The 19,087-nt window shown below is 49.3% G+C and overlaps 1 long non-coding RNA gene across 1 annotated transcript in view; it reads right to left on the bottom strand.

The window, feature by feature from the left end:
- Nucleotides 1–1,039: 1,039 nt before the first annotated feature.
- LOC145533256 (uncharacterized) overlaps nt 1,040–19,087 on the bottom strand; it is a 62,836-nt gene continuing 44,788 nt past the window's right edge. The window contains exons 3-4 of the long non-coding RNA XR_014073947.1: nt 2,402–2,933; nt 1,040–1,890 (exon numbers count right to left, since the gene is read on the bottom strand). This is a non-coding gene — a long non-coding RNA (uncharacterized LOC145533256). The remainder of the gene's footprint in view (nt 1,891–2,401; nt 2,934–19,087) is intronic.

The following is a 19,087-nucleotide window of genomic DNA, read 5'->3' as shown; positions in this document are numbered from 1 at the left end:
TGCAAGAGCGTTAACATTTAGGTATTCCTCAGGATTAGCTGTGGCTTATGAAGCAAGTTCTAGGAATCCTGTGGTTGTGAGGCACCTCACGGGTTCACTCACCGAGCCCTCGGGATGGCTCCAGGAGACCGTGTTGTTGCCGTCAGCACTCTACATACGAGGAAACTGAGGCACAGAGGAGTGCAGCAACTGGCCGAGATCACACACGGCCAGGAAGTGAGGGGGGCTTCCAGCCTGGTCCCTCTCAGCATCTGGGGTCCGGCCCAAGTGTCACATCTTCCGTGACCTCCCTGGTTGAAGCTGGTCCACCCATCCCGCCCTCGTCAGCCCCCAACCCTGCTGGTCCTGCCCCTCCCTGCTTTCCTTTGCAGCTCTACCTGCAGCCTGCGGGAATGTTCGTTTCTGCTGGGTCTGCCTCCCCCACTGCAAAGTCAGCTCTGCGAAGGCAGGTAATGGATATGTTTGCACTGCTTCAGTCTCCCTGGGGCCCAGCACTGGGCCTGGACCATGGCAGGTGTTCCCTCGATATTTCTGGAAGGAAGGGAGGGAGGGAGGGAGGCCCAGTTTCCATTCTCAGGAAGCTCCCACTTAATGGGGGGAAATAGGCCTTACTGACGGTCGCAGGTTAAATGGGGCCTCCTGGCGGCTCTACAGGTAAAGAACCCGCCTGCCAGTGCAGGAGATGTAAGAGACACAGGTTCGATCCCTGGGTCAGGAAGATCTGGAGGAGGGCAAGGCAACCCACTCCAGTGTTCTTACCTAGAGAATCCCATGGATAGAGGAGCCTGGCGGGCTACAGCCCATGGGGTCGCAGAGTTGGACACAACTGAAGTGACTTTAACATGCATGCATACCTCAGACCCCACGAGTGTCCACCAGGAACCTGTGAAAGTTACCTTATTTGGAAAAAGCATCCTTGGCATTATCGGTGACCTCACGATCGTCCTGGATTATCTGGGGGTGGGGGTGGGGCCTAAACCCAGTGCCAAGTGTCAGGCAGAGACCCAGAGACGGCCTCGCGAAGATGGGGGCAGAAACTAGGGTTGGGCTGCTATGAGCCAAGGAGCCCCTGGAGCCTCCAGAGGCTGGAAAAAGCAATGAGGGAGTCCTTCCTAGCTGGAGCCGTCAGAGGGACCGTGGCCTGCTGGACACTTTGATTTTGGACTTCCAGCCTCCAGGTCTGAAAGAAAACAGATTTGGGTTGTTTTACGCTAGTCAGTTGGTGGCAATTTTTTATAGCAGCCCCAGGAAAGAGACACATTGGCCACCCACAGGTGGTTTGTTGTTTAGTTGCTAAGTCATGCCTGACGCTTTGCCCACAGACTGAAGCCCGCCAGGCTCCACCATCCGTGGGACTGTCCAGGCAAGAAGACTGGAGTGGGTTGCCATCTCCTCCTCCAGGGGATCTTCCTGACCTGGGGATCAAACCCACGTCTCTTGTGTCTCCTGCATTGGCAGGTGGATTCTTGACCACTAGCCACCGGCTCATCGATATTCAAACACCTCACAGGAGGGCTCACAAGATGCGGACAGTAGGGGTGCCATCCAAGGAGCTGCTCCCACAGGTGGGGCAGTCAGCTCAGCCTTCCAGGCCTTTGGGGCACTTGCCTCTCCCTGGGGCAGGGATGCCTGACGCCAGGCCTCTCTGGCTGTATCAGTCAACATTGCTACCGTGAGCAGACCTTCACAGTATTTTCTGTCCCACCTTTTGGAGTCCCTAGGATCCCCCCTTTCTCTCAGCCCACACCCCTGCCAAATGCAGCCACCGTCTTCCTCACGGGTGTGTCTCTCAGCTAAACACACGGGTGCTTGCTTCCCTCCTGTGCAGGCCCCCACCCCCACCCTGCCTAAGGCCAAAGCCGCCCCTCAGTGGGAGCTTCCCAGAATCCCCTGGTTGGAGGCGATTGCTCCCAGCCTGGTCCCTTCCAACAGCCTGCAGGCTCTCGGGGAAATGAAGGCTTCATGCCCACCTGTCTTCGCAGACCACATGGCACAGAGTGGACAGCAGATAATCAGAACCAAGACTGTGGTCGGTCTTCCCAGGGGGTTCAGGGGTGAAGAATCTACCTTCCAATGCAGGAGACACAGGTTCGATCCCTGGGTGAGGAAGATCCCCTGGAGAAGGAAATGGCAACCCACTCCGCTATTTTTACCACGGAAAAATCCCATGGACAGAGGGGCCTGGCAGGCTATAGTCTATGAAGTCTCAAAGAGTCAGACACGACTGAGCACACGTACATGCAACTGATCTTGGTCAGCCTCAGCTTTCTGCTGCTCTCCAGCCCGTGTGGCCAACCTCCCGCTCCCCTCTCCTGTCGCCGCTGACCTTGAACCCCACTCACGCCCTGCTCACCACCTTTGACCACCCTTTGCCACCTCTCCGGTTCAGAGCTTCTCCCACAGGGCTGAGCAGGCTTTGCCTTGGGCTTTGTGTTCCTAACGGGACCTCCGATCCCGACGCCAGGTAGTCCCGCCCAAGTGGGTCAGGGGCTTTGACCTTCCACCCTGACCTCCCAGGTCCTGAGAAGTACCCGACAATGCCACTCAGACCACAAAGTCCAGGGGTGCCTGCCTGACAGGATGCTGCTAGAGCAGACAGCTCCATGAGAACGGCGTGGTCTGCAATGACTCAGTAATATCGGCCGGCGTCATGACGACGACCACAATGATGACAATCGTCCCTGTCTCCCCCCGCTGGCCCCAGCTCAGTGCGGGTACCCGGGGAGCTGATGGGGGACGGCACCCCAACTTTGATTGAGGCCAGCGGCCCCCCCACACCGAGGGCCGTGTGGGAAGGCCCCGGTCCTGGCCTCCGTCCGCCGCGTCCCTTCTCATTCTGAGTCGGTCTCTGTGGTGCTGGCGGATGTTTTCAAAATGATGCGTGCATACTTCTGAGGTCAACTTCTAATCAAAAACGACTTCTAGACGGTGCCCTGGTTTAAAAAGAAAGAAAGGAGAAATTGAGTGAGTCATCACCCAAACCATTTGAATGAAACAAAGACACAACAAACTCTCTGCTTTCCTCTTGCGCCAGAACAGATTACCTCAGCCCTGAAGGGCCCAGCTGGAGGGAATTAAAGGCGATCTCCGGCTCCCTAGATAGGAAGGCGGTGCAGACCCACCATGACTCACGGCGAGAACCACATGGATGCAGTTGCTTCGGGCAGAGTCTGGAACCCTCGACGGGCCTGTGGCTGGGTCGGTGGCTCCAGAAGGGGGCTCTGGGAGTTGGGCGCTGATGAGTGGGGGACACAGGAGGCCAAAAGGTTGCAGACCCAGGGAGCAGTCGTGGGGGGTGTGTGTGAAGAGACCCCGACATTGCAGGGACCTCCACCCCCCAAAACCTTCCAGGGAGCTGGAGGACCCTGCCAGACCTAGGCGGGGGGTCACAAATGTCCCAAACACCCCCGCTGATGGTTCGGGTCGCAGTGTCAGCAAGTCCTCCTCTACGTTCTCCCAGGGCCCACCGTCCAACACCCTTGCCCTGTAGGAGAGGGACAAACACAGCCATTGCCCAGGAGTCGTGGGCTTCCTTCTGGAAAACTGCATCTGCCAAGGTTCTGAACTTGGAAGACTTTGCCAGACAGACTTTTCCTGGGAGTGGGAGGGAGGCTTGACTGGACACAACTGAGGGGACAGGCGACTGGACACAACTGAGGGGACAGGCTGAGCTGGCTGCCAGAGGTGGGCTCCAGATTGCCCCCTGCTCCTCATGTGGAGCCACACACCTCTCTGTGTTCCAGATTCCTTATTGGTAAAAATGAGGATACTGATAGTCTCTGCTTCACAAAGTTTTCACGCAGATAACCATGAGCGTTACTCCAAAAGGTGCAACTTCCGCTCAAGGTTGTCAAGATGATGCAACACATTTAGAGAATTAATCTGGGGGAAAATTGAACTTGTTTCTAAAATAACAGCAATAATACATAATAAAACATTTTTTTCAACGGTGAGAAAGAAGTATTAGCTGCAAACATGAAGACAAATGTAATATCTCAGGGTATAAATATCTGAACGGGGCAGGGGGGTGCAAAAAGTAAAGTGTAACACGAGAAGTCTTCTTCCACCAGAGACCTCTCCGGCCCCCTCCCCAGGGGTGTCAAGTCTTGGCTCAGGTTTCCTAGTGTTTCTGACGGTAGTTTGCCTGTAACAATATGTCTGCTTCTACTTCCGGATTATCTATCCTTGCTGTGCTTAGTCACTCAGTCATGTCTGACTCTCCGCGACCCCATGGACTGTAGCCCACCACGCTCCCCTGTTCATTGGGGATTCTCCAGGCAAGAATGCTGGAGTGGGTTGCCATTCCCTTCTCCAGGGGATCTTCCCAACCCAGGGATTGAACCCAGGTCTCCCGCATTGCAGACGGATTCTTTTAGATGGTATTGAACAATTCCTTCTGTTGAAAGATAAAGAAATTAGTGCAGTGATTCTGACTTGTGTGTTGTTACCTCTTGTTTCCTAAGCACGTTAGTTACATTAGTTTCACTTTGCAGACCCTGAGGTCAGTATGTGTGAATTCAAATCCCACCTCTGCCACTTTTTGCTGGATGATTTTGGACAAGTTACTTAACCTCTCTGTGTTCCAGATTCCTTATCAGTAAAAATGAGGATACTGATAGTCTCTGCTTCACAAAGTTTTCATGCAGATAAAAATCATTAATTCATGCTAAGTGCTTGGAATAGTGCCTGCTATATACTGTCTCAGTGTGTTACTATTATTTCTCATTATTCTGTTCTAGAATTTAGAACTAAATCTTCTTTGAACTGTCAGTTGTTGTTCAGTCGCTAAGCAGTGTCTGACTCTTTGCAGCCCCACAGATTGCAGCACACCAGGCTTCCCTGTCCTTCACTATCTCCCGGAGTTTCCTCAAACTCATGTCCATGGAGTCAATGATGCTATCTAAGCATCTCATCCTCTGCTGCCCCCTTCTACTCCTGCCCTCAATCTTTCCCAGCATCAGGGTCTTTTCCAATGAGTCAGCTCTTTGCATCAGGTGGCCAAAGTATTGGAGCTTCAGCTTCAGCATCAGTCCTTCCAATGAATATTCAGGATTCATTTTCTTTAGGATTGACTGGTTTGATCTCCTTGCTGTTCAAGGGACTCTCAAGAGTCTTCTCCAGCACCACAATTCAAAAGCATCAATTCTTTGGCACTCAGCCTTCTTTATGGGCCAACACTCACATCCGTACATGACTATCGGAAAAACCATAGCTGGAAAAAATATACAACTGCCAATAGGCTGACTCTACAAACTGTGAACTAATAAGTAGCCCTGAAACATCACCAAGTAAACAGTATTAAGTGTGAAGGGATCCATGAAGAACGAAATGTGATTCCGAGTCACTGAAAGTTTACTGCTCAAAAGAGAATTTTCCAAGTGTCAAGTCTAACCCACAGTCTTCTAGTTTCTTTCTAGTATTCTTTTGACTCTTCTGTATAATTGTCAACTGACACTTTTAAATAATATATATGCCCTCCTCTTAGTTTTTTTTTCAGGAGGCTGATATAAATCCTTGGATAACTTTTTCAAATAGAGTACATGGATGGTGAATTTTTAAATTCTTGAATGCCTAAGAATATCTTTATTTGGTTTGGCTACATAAATAACCCTAGATTGAGAAAATTCTTTTCCATGTAATATTTTATTAAATTTATTTGTTTTAATTGGATGCTAATTACTTTACAATACTGTGGTGGTTTTTGCCATACATCAACATGAATCAGCCACGAGTGTACATGTATCTCCCTGTCCTGACCCCCCTTCCACCTCCCTCCCCATCCCATCCCTCTGGGATGTCCCAGTGCACTGGCTTTGCGTGCCCTGTTTCACGCATCATACTTGGGCTGTGAAATAGTCACATATGGCAATATACATGTTTTAAGAATTTTTTACCCTCAGAACATGGAATTCATATCCCCATCATCTTCTGGCATCCAGGTAGATGATGAATCTGGTGTTAATCTGGTTCTCAATCTTTGGTAACTTATCACTTTAAAGATTATGATTTCCAAAAGCCTATAGAGTAGCCTTTTTATTCTTAATGTTTTAAAATTTCCCTGGATGTCTGTAGGTATGCATCATAAATGCAACCAGGGGAAACATGTAACCTAAGGACTCAAGTCTTTCCACATGTAACCTAAGGACTCAAGTCTTTCCTGGAGTGCCCAGAAATGTTCTTTTCATCTCTTTTATTATTTCCTCCCCTCCACTCTCTCTCTTATTTTGAAAATCCCATTTTACAGCAGCTGAAACTCCTGGATTTATCCTCCTTGTCTCATATTTTCTCTACATTTTCCAGCTTTGTCTCTTTATGTTCTGGGAGATGTTTTTTCAATTCCGTATTCCAGATCACTAACTTCATCATTGGCTATGTCTTATTTCTCAGTCCACTCATGGAAATTTTTAAATGTCATCCTATTTCTCATTCTCAAACATGATTCGTGCTTCTCTGATTACTCCATTTTCATAACAACCTGGTCTCGTGGATGCAAGTCTCTTGAATCCTCCTAAGGTTCAGGTAGAATGAACATAGTTCTTCTTCACCTCTTTGAATACTCTCTGCTGTTTCTAAGTGACCAGTTTATCCATTTTGATCCTTCCCTTTTGTGATGTTTGTTTTTTCCAAATGTCCTGAGATCCCCTGAAAGTTGTTTTGCATTTACAGATAAAGGATCACGATAAAGACTGTCAGAAACACAGGTTCCTTCCTCCTTCCCTAAGGGGCCTTTCCTTGGGATGGTGGGATCAGCCATGAACTGTGTCCATGTGGGCAAAGCACTCCCAGCAGCGAGCCTCCCTATAATATACAAGGGCAGAGAGCAAACAGGCAGGCCGGGGAGACCCCAAACGGCCAGAGCAAAGAGGGTTAAACAGACAAAGGGTTTGCTTTTCTCTGCTAGAAGGAGGTCTGCAGTAGGCAGTCCACAGATGGTAGGGGCTCAGTGTCATGACTAAGACGCAGGCTCCCCCTGGATGCCCGCTTGTCCTAGTTGACAGATGCCGCTGCAGAAACTCCTGAGCTTCCAGTAGGAAGAAGACCAGAGAAGCAAGAAGGGAGAGCATTTCTATCAGAAAGTTGAAAGCTCTTCCAGAAATCCCCAGCAGATTTCTGCTCAAATTCATGGTCTCAAGGGGAGACTGGGAGATTGAAATTTTTAGCCAAGTACTTTGTGATCTTGACCAAAGGAGGGTTCCTCTTAGGAAGGAGGAAGGAGATGAGAATCTGATGAAGCTATTAACCATGCGTGTGATGGATGTTTTCATATCCTTCCCCCAGAAGGGGCTGTTTATTTCTACCTCCAGCCCCATGCCGGTGACAGAGGTCTCCGTTTTCTCTTCTCTCAGCCTTGTGGCGGAATCGGTATTTATCTCCTGATAGTAACTTTTGCCTCTTCCTTTTTGATGCTAGCACCCCCACTTTCACTGGGCACATGGCCACCGAGAATGACCACATGACCCCACCCTCCTTGCAGCCAGGGGTGCCCATGTGGCCACGTTCCAGCCAATGGGATGGTGGTGGAAGCGAAGGCTCCCACTTCGGGGTGTAGCCACGGAAGAAAGAGGGTGTGTGCTTCCCCCTCCCCTCTGCCCTGTGGACCAGGTTCCTCACCCAGTCACAGCACGCCTGGGGACCCTTTGGGCATCTCCGCCATCACGGCGGCTTACAGAGGAGCTGGAGGGAGTCCTGATATCCGGCCCATGAGTGAGGGGGTCCTGGGGTCCCCTGCATATTGGTTCTTTCTGTTTCTTTACCTGCAGAGACACTTCTCTTGAAGCCCGGCGCTGCCACTACCTGTGTGTTTGCTCAGGGGCAGACCCCCTTCCCTCTCTGTATCCCAGCCTCTCTGTTGTCTCTGACGTCAGAGGTAGGTGGTTAGAATGCACTGTTAGAGGTCACTATGCTTCCTGCTGGCCCCAGGTACCCAGATGTTCTCATTGACCCCAGGTGAAGCATGTCTTACTTCATACTCAATGTCATAAACCCTCATCTTTAAAAGGGCCCACCTTGTCCAGAAATAAACCCATACACGTATAGTCAATTTAACTATGACAAAGAAGGCAAGAATATACAATGGAGAAAAGACAGTCTCCTCAATAAGTGGTGCTGAAAAACTGGACAACTGCACGTAAAAAAATGAAATTAGAATCGTCTCTAACACCTATACAAAAGCAAACTCAAAATGGATTAAAGACTAGATGTAAGACTGGCTATTATAAAATTCCTAGAGGAAAACATAGGCAGAACACTCTTTGACATAAGGTGCAGCAATATCTTTTCAGGTCCATCTCCTAGAGTAATGGATATAAAAAAAAAATAAACAAATGGGACCTAATTAAACTTAAAAGATTTTGCACAACAAAGGAAACCATAAACAAAATGAAAAGAGAATCTACAGAATGGAAGAAAATATTTACAAACAACGCAACCAATAAGGCATTAATTTTCAAAATATACAAACAGCTCATATAACTGAGTATCAAAAAACAAACTACCCACTCAAAAAATGGGCAGAAGACCTAAACAGATATTTCTGCAAAGAAGACATGCAGATGGCCTACAGGTACACGAAAAAATGCTCAACATCATAACTATTAAAGAAATGCAAATCAAAACTACAATGATGTTATCACCTTACTCTGGTCAGAATGGCCAGCATTAAAAAGTCTACAGATAACAAATACTAGAGAGGGTGTGGAGAAAAAGGAACTCTCCCATACCAAAGGTGGGAATGTAATTTGCTGCAGCCACCATGGAGAACAGTGTGGAGATTCCTTAAAAAAATAAAAATAGAGTTACCATGTGATCCTGCAATCCCCCTCCCAGGCATATTCTGGAAAAGACCAAAACTATAATTTGAAAAGATACACGCATCCCAGTGTTCATTGCAGCACTACTTACAATAGCCAAGACGCGGAAACAACCTAGATGTCCATCAACAGATGAATGGATAAAAAAGATGTACATACAATGGAATATATACATATAATGGTACATTACTCAGCTATAAAAAAGTGATGAAATAATGCCATTTACAACAACATGGATGAACCGCTTTGACAAAAACTGCAACATGGATCATACTAAGTGAAGTAAGCCAGAAAGAGAAAGATGTATATAATATGATATTGCTTATATGTGGAATCTAAAGAGAAGATACAAATGAACTTATTTTTACAAAACAGAAAAAGACTCACAGACATAGAAAACAAACTTATAATGCAAGGTAAGGACCTAGCACAGTCTTGGAATAGATAGCTCCCAATAGATTATTGACCTTTTAATTATTATTCTTATGAATTCATAATCACGATGGTGTGATCACTCACCTAGAGCCAGACATCCTGGAATGTGAAGTCAAGTGGGCCTTAGGAAGCATCACTATGAACAAAGCTAGTGGAGGTGATGGAATTCCAGTTGAGCTATTTCAAATCCTCAAAGATGATGCTCTGAAAATACTGCACTCAATATGCCAGCAAATCTGGAAAACTCAGCAGTGGCCACAGGACTGGAAAAGGTCAGTTTTCATTCCAATCCCAAAGAAAGGCAATGCCAAAGAATGCTCAAACTACCGCACAGTTGCACTCATCTCACACGCTAGTAAAGTAATGCTCAAAATTCTCCAAGCCAGGCTTCAATACATGAACCGTGAACTTGCAGATGTTCAAGCTGGTTTTAGAAAAGGCAGAGGAACCAGAGATCAAATTGCCAACATCCGCTGGCTCATCAAAAAAGCAAGAGAGTTCCAGAAAAACATCTATTTCTGCTTTATTGACTATGCCAAAGCCTTTGACTGTGTGGATCACAATAAACTGTGGACAATTCTGAAAAAAGATAGGAATACCAGACCATCTGACCTATCTCTTGAGAAACCTGTATGCAGGTCAGGAAGCAACAGTTAGAACTGGACATGGAACAACAGACTGGTTCCAAATAGGAAAAGATGTACGTCAAGGCTGTATATTGTCACCCTGCTTATTTAACTTATATGCAGAGTAAATCATGAGAAATGCTGGGCTGGAAGAAACACAAGCTGGAATCAAGATTGCCGGGAGAAATATCAATAACCTCAGATATGCAGATGACACCACCCTTATGGCAGAAAGTGAAGAAGAACTAAAGAGCCTCTTGATGAAAGTGAAAGAGGAGGGTAAAAAGTTGGCTTAAAGCTCAACATTCAGAAAACTAAGATCATGGCATCCGGTCCCATCACTTCATGGGAAATAGATGGGGAAACAGTGTCAGACTTTATTTTCTTGGGCTCCAAAATCACTGCTGATGGTGATTGCAGCCATGAAATTAAAAGACGCTTACTCCTTGGAAGGAAGGTTATGGCCAACCTAGATAGCATATTGAAAAGCAGAGACATTACTCTGCCAACAAAGGTCCATCTAGTCAAGGCTATGGTTTTTCCAGTGGTCATGTATGGATGTGAGAGTTGGACGATGAAGAAAGCTGAGCGCCGAAGAATTGATACTTTTGAACCGTGGTGTTGGAGAAGACTCTTGAGAGTCCCTTGGACCGCAAGAAGATCCAACCAGTCTATCCTAAAGGAGATCAGTCCTGGGTGTTCATTGGAAGGACTGATGTTGAAGCTGAAACTCCAATACTTTGGCCACCTCATGCGAAGAGTTGACTCATTGGAAAAGACCCTAATGCTGGGAAGGATTGGGGGCAGGAGGAGAAGGGGACGACAGAGGATGAGATGGCTGGATGGCATCACTGACTCGATGGACACGGGTTTGGGTAGACTCCGGGAGTTGATGATGGACAGGGAGGCCTGGCGTGCTGTGATTCCTGGGGTCGCAAAGAGTCGGACACGACTGAGAGACTGAACTGAACTGAACTGAATGAATTCATCTTCTCTAACCAAACTGAAGTTTTTCTTGTCTTATCCACCCAGGTCAGATTTCCAAATCTAAATCAGAGGTTGAATTATAGTGGTCCCACCAGTAGTATCGGAGAAGGCAATGGCACCCCACTCCAGTACTCTTGCCTGGGAAATCCCATGGACGGAGGAGCCTGGTGGGCTACAGTCCATGGGGTCACTAAGAGTCGGACACAACTGAGTGACTTCACTTTCACTTTTCCCTTTCATGCACTGGAGAAGGAAATGGCAACCCACTGCAGCATTCTTGCCTGGAGAATCCCGGGGACGGCAGAGCCTGGTGGGCTGCCGTCTATGGGGTCGCAGAGTCGGACCCGACTGAAGTAACTTAGCAGCAGCAGCAGCAGCAGCAGCAGCACCAGTATTATCCAACACGTGGATGTGTTCTGTGTCAGCCCACATAATTGTTTTAAAACTTGAGATAGTTGCCAAAGGAATTGCTTAGGATACAGGTCCAGATGCTAGACTGGAGAGTGCAAATGATAGCATCTTAAATAAGAGATCATTTCATCTGTCTCTCTCAAAACAGTGCAAAGATTAGCAGATGGATATGGAGGCTGCATGGAGCCAGGGGACCCAGGATCCCTCCTGCTTGTTGCTCTGTCTCCACTCCAGAGCGTCACCCTCCAGAAGGTCCACATGGCTCACCATCACATCATCTGGGCCTGCACTCAGCCAGCAGCAAGTGGGCAGGGGAGGGCTTGTTCTGTTTTTGAGGGCAAGGCTTGGCAGCTTCCCACATCACTTCAGCTCAGAGCCAGCCCACTGGCCTGAGCTTGGTCATTTGGCCAAGCTGTTGAAAGTGTAGTTTATTCAGGACTTTCATGAGCCCAGCTAAAATCCAGAAATGCCATTATCAAAGAAGAAGGAGAAAATCAATCTGGGGGACAAACAGCTGTCTCTGACACACTGACATTTAAAAATGATGACATTTTAGATTGGTGCACCTTGATCATAAGTGTAACTAACATGCATGGAGGCCCTCTATGTGGCCTCCCGAGACTGTGGGCTGGCATTCAAACCCACTGCTAGGGGTGGCAAAGCTAAGCTCCCTCCTCGACTCTGTCTGTGTGCTGGATGGCCGTGTTGGAGAAAGCTTCAGAGTGGCCCAAGGAGTAAAGGCCACAGCCCCGCTCCCTAGAAGGTGACATCATCCCACTGTCTGGAGTGGACAGTGTTCCTGATCTCAGTTCCTTTCCTCCTGATCCTTGAGGCCTCTCCAGGCACAAGGCTTTCTTCCAGAGTGTGTTTGCTCCCATGTGGTCCTGGGAGAGCGAGCATCACAGAAGGGGCTTGAGGGTGCCGTTGACATCGCCCCTCGCCTGGACACCTGCTGCCTGAGCTCCCCAGCCCTGCCAGGCCCAGAAGCTGAGGAGCCTTCTGGGGAAGCTGAGCTGGTGCTGGCGAGGCTGACCCTCCGGGAGAGTGCCAGGCCACCCCAGGGCCACAGCTCCTGGCTGCTGTGATGCTGCAGTGTCTGCCTTCCGCCTCCCCAAGGGTCGTAAATATCGCTCCCGGAGATTAGCTGGGCCCCATGCTCCCGACGGCAGCCTCTCCAAGGGGCGCGGGGAAGGACTGAGTCACGGCCCCTAGCTCTTTCTAAACTGGACTTAACGTGAAAAAATAAATAAAAGAGGGAAAGGGCCTGATTGTTTTTAAGAGCAGAAGAATGAGCTTTCTTTGTGCTCACACGTCTCCAGAAGGACCCCAGGGAGTGAGCTCAGAGCAGCCGCGCCCCCCCACCTCCCCCCAACTTCACCTTCAAGGTGAAGCCAGGAGCCAAAGAAAATATTGTGATAAAGTCTAAGTTACTGCTGATGCCTGCCCAGCCACTTGATTAAGTGAGTTGAGTGCAAACAAATCTCCCAGCTCCTTCCTCTCTGCAAACGTGGGTGGGGGGAGGCCAGGCCTGGGCTCAGAGCCAGTCCTCTGCCGGCCAAGCGCTGCTCCGTGCCCCTGACCGCTTCTTCTCTCGTTTCTTTCTCCACAACACACAGGACTCGCTGCTCAACCTGCGGGGCCCAGGGCAAGGTGAAAATGCAGGGCCCGTGTTCAGGAAGCAGGAGAAGAAATGCGGCTACAGGTATTAAAGGCACTAAAATATAAAGTTGTTTCCTTTCTTCTGTGGTCTCTCTCGACTTGGTAGAGTGTTTTATATTTGCTATTTAACATTCTAAGAATAGGGAAGCATTTTAATTTAAATGATTGTATTAAATTATATTAAATTCGTACGATATTAAATTCACAGATGGCATGTATTTTTGCCATCCATTTGAACACAGCACAATCCCAATTCTAAATACAAACAGAAGAGCATTTACCCCGTAAGCAGAATCACCAAAGCTACACAACTTCTGTTTCCTGGCCCGTATAAGCGCATGTATTCCATCCAGACCAGAAGAGTGAAAATCATACAAAACAAACTCAACTGTTCTAGAGTTGAGCCTTGAACAACATGGGTTTGAACTGTACAAGTCCACTTATTGCTGTTCAGTTGCTAAGTTGTGTCTGACTCTTTGCAACCCCATGGACTGCAGCACACCAGGTTCCCCTGTCCTTCACTATCTCCCGGAGTTTGCTCAAACTCATGTCCATTGAGTCAGTGATGCCACCCAACCATCTCATCCTCTGTCGTCCCCTTCTCCTCCCGCCTTCAATCTTTCCCAGCATCAGGGTCTTTTCCAACAAGTCAGTTCTTCGCGTCAGGTGCCAAAGTATTGGAGCTTTAGCATCTGTCCTTCCAATGAATATTCAGGACTGATCTCCTTTAGGATGGACTGGTTGGATCTCCTTGCTGTCCAAGGGACTCTCAAGAGTCTTCTCCAACACCACAGTTCAAAAGCATCAATTCTTTGGTGCTCAGCCTTCTTTATGGTCCAACTCTCACATCCATACATGACTGTCAGAAAAACCACAGCTTTGACTATATGGATCTTTTTTCAGTTAGAAAAAACAAAAAAAACCCCACTATCCCCAGCTGGTTGAATCTGCCGAAGCAGAAGCAAGGCTAGAACAGCTGACTGCAGGACTTGACCTCGACCATCAGTGGGTTTGGGAGTCCACAGCAGGTCCTGGAACCCGTAGGCCCTGGATCCTGGGCGCATGTCCTCACTCCTCGCTTGGCACGTCTGCACACACTCTCTACCTTCCGCTCACCGACGAGTGAGGAAGCACTGACAGGAGAAGGAACTGTAGGCTTCACACCGCCTTCCCCTTTCCTTCCAAGTCACCGTTCTCAGGGGAAACGGCCGACTAACCTGGGGAAATGACTCACATAAGAAGCAGTTCCGTGGTCATTCAGGCTTCTTTCTGCCTGTGTCTTCTTACTGCATTCAGAGCAAACTCTGGTTCTGGCAGGAAGCCCGTCTCTGGGGGCTGACAGTGCTCCCAATACGGTTCAGTTATGAAGGTAACATGCGCACCTTGGACTCGCTTTGAATCTCACTGAGCTCCCCCCATGGTGGGTGCCCAGGGATTCTGATGTCACCGGAATAGTGAACACATGTGGAGAGAGGAGCCCACAAACCACAGGGTCGCAAAGAGTGGGGCCCGATTTGGCAGCTAAACAGCAACAAACAAGCAGTTCATTGTACCGACATGCCTCATCTGGTTGCTCCGTACCCTTCCTGATGGACATTCCAGTGTTTCCAGTTAGGGACTTCTGCGACCCCATGGACCCTGCCAGGCTCCTCTGCCCATGGGATTCTCCAGGCATGCATACTGGAGTGGGTTGCCATGCCCTCCTCCAGGGTATCTTCCCGACCCAAGGATCGAACCTGAGTCTCCTCCATTGCAGGCAGATTCTTTACCATCTGAGCCACCAGCGAATGGACAGTTATCTCCTAGTGATAAGGACCATTAACATTGGTCATGTAACTTTCTGGATGTTTCTTGGGGCCTATGACACAAGATAGCTTATTGAAACCCTTTGATGAATTCTCCAATGGCTTCCTGGCCCACTAGACCACAGCACATGCTCCGCCCAGGCCAGCAGGCCTAGAACTGGCCTTTTCTCCCGCCCTCCCTCACTCTGCTCCAGGGACCCAGCCTCTTTCTGAGAACGAAGCCTTTCTGCCTTCCCACCTGTCATTGCCTGCACCTGGGATCCCAGCCCCAGCTCTGAGTGACTGCCTCTTCAGCCTTCAGGCCCCAGATCCATGGTCACCTCCTCTGAGAGCCCTGCTCTGACCACAGAGGGCCTTGCAGGCGTCCTTCATCCAAGATCAGACCCTTAACTCCCACCAGCTTGGTGCTGAAGGGACCAGCTTGAGTTACTGAACCAGTCACAGTGGTGGGTTAGATGTTCACCACTGGCTTAGGCCATGTGGGCAGCTGCTGCCTGCGGGTCTCATCTGCCCCACTGGCTTTCTTAGTAAAGAGTTACTGGAACACAGACCGGCTTCTTCGTGTGTCGTCTGCATTGCTTTCCTACCACACCAGAGTTAGCTGTGACCCGGTGTGACCTGTGAAGCCTTAAGTATTTCCTATCTGGTCCCTAACTGAATATGTTTGCTGATCGCTGAGTTCAACTAACTAGAGCTTTCTGCTGGACCCAGGGGTGGGGTCGGCTTCTCTGGAGTCTCAAGGCTGCATTAGAAAAGCGAGGGTGCGTGTGAGCTCAGTCAGGTCTGACTCTTTGCGACTTTGCGATCCCATGGACTGTAGCCCGCCAAGCTCCTCTGTCCACCGAATTTCCCAGGGAAGAATACTGGAGTGGGTTGCCATTTCTTCCTCCAGGGGATCTTCCCAACCCAAGGATCAAATCCTTGTCTCTTGTGCCTCCCACATTGGCAGGCAGATTCTTTACCACGGGCCACCTGGGAACCGTGCATCAGAAAGGGGACAACAAAGGAGGTGGAGCTGCCAAGAAGAAAGGGGAAGCGGGGGTGAAAGCTGAGCGATCAACCCACAGTGCCAGTAAAGGCAGGCGTCAACAGACAGTGCATTCCCCTTCGTGGCGGTGCTGTGATTTGTTTACTAAATCTTACGAGGAGTGACATCTAGACCGTTTCTGCATTTTCATCATTACAGATACTACTGGCATGTGCACCTGTCTGCACACATCCCTTGAACCCCACCTGCTTTTTCTAACCTAGATGGGTGGTCGCAGTAATGGGCCTGAACCTCTCGGGCACCAACCTCCGTCATCGTCCAGGGTGGGTGGGACCTGGAAGTCTGGCCCCTGCTGCAAGGTGGATGGAAGGATGTCTGCGGAGACTGGCTGACGTTGTGGAGGGGCCTCCTGGGAGCCAGTGCAGCCTCACGGAGCACCTGGAAGGCTGGCTGTCTTGCTGCCCTTTTACCCCAAGGAAATGGAAGTCCAGAGGTGCACACTCACTCACTCAAGGTCGCACAGCCTGTCAGTGGCCCAGCAGGGAACCCGATTCAAGGTGTCCTGCACTATGACGTGGTCATACTGAGGGGCTGGCTAAGGGCACTGCATTGTAAGGCTCTGCGATGGCTTGAAAGGGTTAAAAGCATCCCAAACACAGACCCCCCTCTTACACCTGCTGGATGCCTCTGTGAAGTCTTCCACTAAAAACCAGGCATATTTGTCCTGCCCTCGGAGAGAAAACTGGAAGTGTGTCTCTGCAGGGAGGAGCAACACACTGGCCCAAACTGCTAAGGTCCTCAAGGGTGGGATGGCAATGTCCTATATGGGGTGGTGGAGGGGAGGCATCGGGAGTGTGTCCAAAGGCCCTGGGGTGGGAGAGAGACAGCCAGGCCCGAAGAGAGACCGTGCCCATTCCCTGGACGGCCCTGGACGTGATAGCCTTTTTCTAACACCTCCTGGTGGGGAGACCTTTCAACGACTGGCCCCGGCGAAACCACTTCAGCCAGCGCTCAGCCGCCCTCTTCTATAAATCCACCTGAAAGATCTGTGCTAGGGACGCAGCTCCACCCACACTGGCGCTTCCTAAGTCCAAGTCACCCCAGCCTGCCCGTGGGGTCTGGGCCACAGCTGAGTGCCAGCTCCAGCTTATTATATATACAATGTATACATATATATTATATATGTTATTTGAGCATACATGTTTGTGCTTGGTTGCTCAGTCGTGTCCGACTCTTTGTGACCCCATGGACTGTAGCCTGCCAGGCTCCTCTGCCCATGGGATTCTCCAGGCAAGAATACTGGAGTGGGTTGCCAAGCCCTCCTCCAGGGGATCTTCCCAACCTAGGGATTGAACCCACGTCTGTTGTGTCTCCTGCATTGACAGACTGACCCTTTACCACTGAGCCATCTGGGAAGCCCAATAATCCATCGTATCTATGTGATAAAGCTCTATAAAAATTCCCAGAGTACAGGATTCAGAGAGCTTCAGAGAGGATGAACACGTCCGCGTGCCAGGAGCGGGGTGAGCCCCAAGTCCATGCAGAGAGAGTCCCAGCACCTGGTGTCTTTCTAGACACCGATGTGTATCTTCATCTGGCTGTTCATTTGGATCCTTTAAAATACCCTTTATGACAGCGTCCCCAACCTTTTCGGCACCAGGGACCAGTTTTCAGGAAAGACAATTTTTCCACAGACCGGGGTGGACAGGGGATGGTTTGGGGATGATTCACATGCATTACATTTATTGTGCAACTTATTTCCATTATTATTACATCAGCTCCACCTCAGATCAGCAGGCATTAGGTCCCCAAGGCTGGGGACTCCTGCTTTATAATAAACTGACGATAGAAGGTAAACTGCTTTCCAGGGTTCTGAAGAGGGGGTTGTGGGAACCTCCCATTTATTGCCAGCCAGTCAGAAGCACAGGTTAGCGATAGTGACCTGGATTCGGATTTGTGTTGAAATGGAGGAAGGGACAGTGTGGTGGGACTAAGCCCTTAACCCGTGGGGATCGGTGCCGACTCCAGTTAGTGTCAGAGTTGAATTGAATTGTAGGACACACAGCCGGTGTTGCGGGATGACTCGATGTGTGGAAAACATGGACAGCTCGCATCGGGAACGTGCAGTAGCATGTGAGAGAAGGAACCAGGGACCAGGGTTTCCTGGTCAGTCTGGCATCCGGGCAGCCCCACCAATCTTCGCTGCCTTTTTTTTTTTTCAGTACAAGTTAAAATAGAAATAAGGCACCCCACCCACCTCCTGGCCTTCTGGTTTCTGCTTCTCCTTGGCCTCATCTCCATGAACCATCCCGATTTATTCTCATGTATGGATCCATTTGCGGCTTCCCTGGTACCTCAGCACCAAGATTCTTTACAATCCACCTGGCAATGCAGGTGACTCGGGTTCGACCCCTGGGTTGGGAAGATCCCCTGGAGAAGGAAATGGCAGCCCACTCCAGTATTCTTGCCTGGGAAATCCTATGGACAGAGGTCGGCTATAGTCCATGCTGTTGCAAAAGAGTCAGACAGGACTGAGCAACAGTTGCTGTTCACTCACTTAGTCGTGTCCAGCTCTTGTCGACCCCATGGACCACAGCACGCCAGGCTCCCCTGTCCTGCACCATCTCCCAGTTTGCTCAAACTCATGTCCATTGAGTTGATGATGCCATCCAATCATCTCATCCTCTGCTGCCCTCTTCTCCATTTGCCCTCAATCTTTTCCAGGGTCTTTTCCAATGAGTTGGCTCTTTGCATCAGATGGCCAAAGTATTGGAACTTCAGCTTCAGCATTAGTCCTTCCAATGAATATTCAGGGTTGATTTCCTTTAGGTTGACTGGTTTGATCTCCTTGCTTCCCAAGGGACTCTCAAGAGTCTTCTCCAGCACCACAGTTTGAAAGCATCAATTCTTTGGCGCTCAGCCTTCTTTATGGTTCAACACTCACATCCATACATGACTACTGGAAAAACCATAGCTTTCATTCTATGGACTTCTGTCGGCAAAGTGATGTCTCTGCTTAATACCCTGTCTAAGTTTATTACCACTTCCCTTCCAAGGAGCCAGCGTCTTTTAATTTCATGGCAGCAGTCACCATCCGCAGTTATTTTGGAGCCCAGGAAAATAAAATCTGTCACTGCTTCCAATTTTTCCCCATCTATTTGCCATGAAGTGATGGGACCGGATGTCATGATCTTAGTTTTCTGAATGGTGAGTTTTAAGCCAGCTTTTTCACTCTCCCCTTTCATCCTCATCAAAAGGGATCTTTAGTTCCTCTCCACTTTCTGCCATTAGACTTAGTGACCAGACAACAACAGCATGGATCCATGTACGGTCACCCCACCCTAGGGCCAGATGAGACCCTTGAGA

The sequence above is a fragment of the Giraffa tippelskirchi genome, chromosome 13, assembly GCF_054371585.1.
Source record: "Giraffa tippelskirchi isolate mGirTip1 chromosome 13, T2T-mGirTip1v1.2.pri, whole genome shotgun sequence".
NCBI lineage: Eukaryota > Metazoa > Chordata > Mammalia > Artiodactyla > Giraffidae > Giraffa > Giraffa tippelskirchi.
Note: the sequence above shows the minus strand (reverse complement) of the source record. Positions and strands in the feature narration are given on the sequence as shown.